The sequence below is a fragment of the Chrysochloris asiatica genome, unplaced genomic scaffold (genome assembly GCF_000296735.1).
Source record: "Chrysochloris asiatica unplaced genomic scaffold, ChrAsi1.0 scaffold00007, whole genome shotgun sequence".
Taxonomy (NCBI): domain Eukaryota; kingdom Metazoa; phylum Chordata; class Mammalia; order Afrosoricida; family Chrysochloridae; genus Chrysochloris; species Chrysochloris asiatica.
In genome coordinates this window covers 34,076,022-34,080,585 of record NW_006408525.1, presented here as the reverse complement: position 1 = coordinate 34,080,585, position 4,564 = coordinate 34,076,022, and positions in this window count along the sequence as shown.

Sequence of the window (4,564 nt, the reverse complement as noted above, 5' to 3'; positions counted from 1 at the left end):
CTTGCATGTACAAGAAGGTAATGGCCTACCATGGCCAAACACAGTCAGTCTTGCATCATTTCTGTTCCCAAACAGGTTTTCAGTGAATCAACTTGTATTTGTTTTGAATTTGAATCAACATTGCTATGTGTTTATTTCCTATTTTATTACTTTATGATCATGTCCAAGTGCCTGATAATAAGAATACAGAACCAATTTGTAAGAGTAAGCAAATTGAACAAGAGCAAAACATTAAAAATTTAAATAAGCATGAAAATTTCTTCAGTGTACCCTAATTTTTAAGGCGCTCTGGTAGCATAGTGGTTACAAATTGGACTGCGAACCTTAAGGTCAGCAGTTCGAAACTACCAGCTGTTCTGCTGGAGAAAGATAAGGCTTTCTGCTCCCGTAAAAATTTACAGCCTCAGAAACCCTGTACAGGGTCGCTATGAGTCGGAACCGACTCCACAGCACATAACAACAACATCTTTCAAGAATTATCTGTACTCTGTATTGGTGGTGGTTGTGGTGGTGGTGGTATGTCACCTAGTCGGTTTCCGAGTGCCATAAGTAGATAGACCCATAGTCACTGTAGCGCTGTTCACAACAGCAAAAAGATAGAGACAATCTAAATGCCCATCAGCAAAAGAATGGTTAGACAAACTTTGGTACATACACACATTGGAATATACACACATTGGAATACTATGCAACGGTGAAGAGTAATGATGAATCTGCAAAACACCACACAACATGGATGAAGCTGGACGACATTATGCTGAATAAAATTAGTCAACCACAAAAGGACAAATAGTGTATCAGACCACTGTTGTAAAAAGTTAAGAAAAGGTTTTCTTGATAAAAGAAACATTCTATGCTGGTTACTGGGGGCAGGATTGAGGGGTGTAGGAAAATTATTCATAGGCTAGAGGGTAGAAACACGTTAACATGGGTGATGGGTCAGGCAATATACATCAAGAGGGAGGTTGGCACAGGCAAGATGTAGGTAGTGGTAGACAGGGAGGGATGCAAGGTCGCTATGAGTTGGAACCAGCTGGACAGCACTTAACAATAACAACATAATTATATATATATCCCACTCTTCCTCCCATATCCATTCAGCCTTGTCTCTGTCCAAGTATCTACACACAGAACACTGATGTTCCATGGTTGTGTATATATCATTATTTCCTTTTATGCCCTTTAGCTTTTGTATACCTTCCTGTGTCTTCACCAATCTTCATCATTGTTCTGCCAATCTCCCTCTTCTCATATGTTGCCCTTCCCGTTCTTGTCTATTGTCCTCCCCTTTACCCAAGTTACTATGTGGCTATGACTCAACAGCACTAACAACAACAAAAACAACCCTCTGGCCAGTGAATTACTTTCCCTTTCCTTCCACCCCTGCTAACTAACAAAGAATGCTTCTTTTAGTATGAAAACTTTTTCTCTTAAGAAACAATTAAATAAACAATCTATGATGGTTAGGAGGGTGGCTTACAGATGAGGGAAAATTATTTATGGGTTAGAGAGTAGACACCTGTCAACATTGGTGACAGGGCAGACAATATACAACAAAAGGGAGGTTAGCAAAGGAAAGACCAAGGTAGCAGGAGATACAGGGAAAAATGCAAGCATTAAAGTGAATAGAGATAAATACTGTTAACTGTTGATACATGGAAGGGATTGCAATCATTGTAATGAAACAAAGTATATGATTTGTTGAGGGTAAAACTGATGATCTGCTCTGTAAACCTTCACTCAATTCACAATAAAAAGTTAAAAAAAAAAAATTTGAAGTGAAACAAGATCCCTGATGAAAAGGTTCAATATCGTACAGATACAATTTTACCAAATAATTTACAAATTCAATGTAAGTCTAATCAATATCACAATAGGATTTTTAGTAAACTTGACATACTAATTCAAAAATTCATCTGGAAATATACATACTTAAGAATAGCTAGGACATTTAAAAAAGTAAATAAGGAGGGGGCTCTTCCAACCAGTTATAAAGACATACAGTATCAGTAACTAGTGTGGTAATGATTCACGAATAGAAAAATAGATTAAAGAAAGATAAAGATAATAGATCATCAGCTGCTAACACAAATGTCTGTGGAAGTATTTCAAATAATTGAAAGTAGGTGTTGGGACAATTGGTTATCTCAACTGCAATTTTATATTGAGAATATGTGTTGGCACAGAGCTCCATCTCTTACATCATACCACTGAAAAGTAAATAAACCAACTTCCTCTTCCCAGCAACTGGTTTGGCCAAGATCAAAGCTTAAAGAGACAGCAACTAGCATATGGTAGAGGTTGATGTGGCTGTAGCTGGCATAGCTGGAGCCAATCAGCAACAGCCAGAAGGGTTAAGGAAGAGTCAGCATGGCAGGGATTTTTTTATATGAATAAACTAAAAAGTATGGTAAACTAGGGTTCCAGTGCACAGGTTATTCCGTACAAAATGTGCTTACATATGTCTCTGCAATTAGTGGATGGCTGCAGACAAATTCTCTCAGTAATATATTTGTGTTAGTCTCCTTAGGATGGCTTCAAAAAACAAAATCCAATCAAAACACTGATTGGCTCTTCTAAGGGCATCTTATGGGCTAGTTAAATTCAAGGCAGAAAGATCAGCTCAAAAATATATGGCAGCTTTTGTGAGGGATCTCAAAGGGGTAATCTTGACACAGGACAATCACAGGGGCTTATTGTGAAGAAGTTTTAAGAAAATTGAACTTCAGGCAAGATGGCGAAGTAGACAAATCCATACGCAAACCCTCTACAACAAAGACAAAAGAAAGAAAGAAAGAAACAGATACAGATGATAATCCTGGAACCCTAAACTTCAAATCTGTCCATTAATGTGGTAGAGCATTGTTGTGGTTGTTGTTGTTAAGTGCCTCTGCAGTCCGACACTTTAACACACAATGCCACACCAGGGCTCTGTGGTAAGAACATTCAAAGGATAAAATTGTGAGAGCTTCTTAGACATGTCCAAACATCTTGAAGAAATGAGTCACTGAGCCTAGGGGCTCAGACCATCGTCTCGGGGGACACCAAGATCAGTTGACATAATACAGTCGACAAAGACAATGTTCTATAGTCTATTTGTGTGCGTAATGACTGAAGTTTTAAGAGCTCCTGAGCAGTCATCTAAAGTGCAACTATTGGTCTCTCCCTGTCCAGAGAAAAGAAGAGTGATGAAAATTGAAGCTGCTTGGAAACAATCCTGAGGCTGTTGTCCTAAGTTACTTTTCAGGTCTTAAATGGAACCGATACCATGGCTTGATTTTCAGTCAAACAGTGTGGCTCTGGACTGCATTGGACTGCAAACCACAAGGCTGGTGGTTTGGCAAGTTCAAACCCACCAGCTGCTCCTTGAAAACCCTACACAGGGTTGCTGTGAGTGGGAACCAACTCGATGGCACTTAACAACAAGAACATAAGGGGACAGATAACACTGGGGGTGGGGTGGTATACACACCTTAGAATAATCAACAATTTGAGATCAAAAGAGCTGCATTTACCCAAGGACAAAGGTCAGAGAATTATAAAAGGAAGAATGGAAACAGGAAACACAGGGGGAAGTGGAATAAGGGATGTTCCATTGAGGGAACTGTTATCAATGTGTATGAATTGATGAATGTAAAACTGATGATCAGCCCTGAGATGTGCCAGGGGCACCCAACAGACAGTGAGCCACAGGGATGGTGGGGGAACACCTGCACCAAAGATGGGCATGACCTCCCCCCATTCTTGCATAGTGCCAATTTCACGTAATGACATTGTCTTTGGAAACCATCTCAATAAGGAAGGGTTGGATGTTTTTGTTTTTTACTCAACTCACAACAAAATAGTTTTTTTAAAAAACAAAAATTGAACAATGCATTAGTCAGAAACAGGCCAGGAAATTTTCACCAAGGAATTTTTTTCCCATCACAAAAATGCACCTGCTCATTCTTCAAGAGTAGCAGAGGTTGTTCTAGGGTAATTTCATTGGAAAACCTTATCCCAGCCACCTTACAGCTCTGAATTTGCCCCCTTCAGACTTCTTGTTACCCAAATCTACAAACGTTGAAAAGGAACACAATTTGAGTCACTTGAAGATGCTAAAACTGCCGTTTGGATGTGGTGTAAATCACAGTGCAGAATTTCTCAGGGAAAGGTTAGAGACACGGAAACACCACCTTCAGAAGACCTAGATGGAGGATATATGGAGAAACATATAGCTTCACAGTTTGGTAATTTTGGTTGATAAAGGTTACTTTGATTTTGTAGCCATACATTTTGACTTAACCTTGTCTACCTGCACAGGAACTTTTTAAAGTACTGAAGAGCAGAGATGTCAGCTTGAGGACTAAGGTGCACCTGACCCAAGCCATGATATTTTCAATAACCTCAAATGGATGCGAAAGCTGGACAGTGAATAAGGAAGATCGTAGAAGAATTGATGCCTTTGAATTGTGGTGTTGGAGGAGAGTGCTGAAAGTCCCGTGGGCTGCCAAAAAAAAAAAAGAACCAATAGATCTGTTTTGGAAGAAGTGCAGCCAGAGTGCTCCTTGGAGGCCAAGATGGC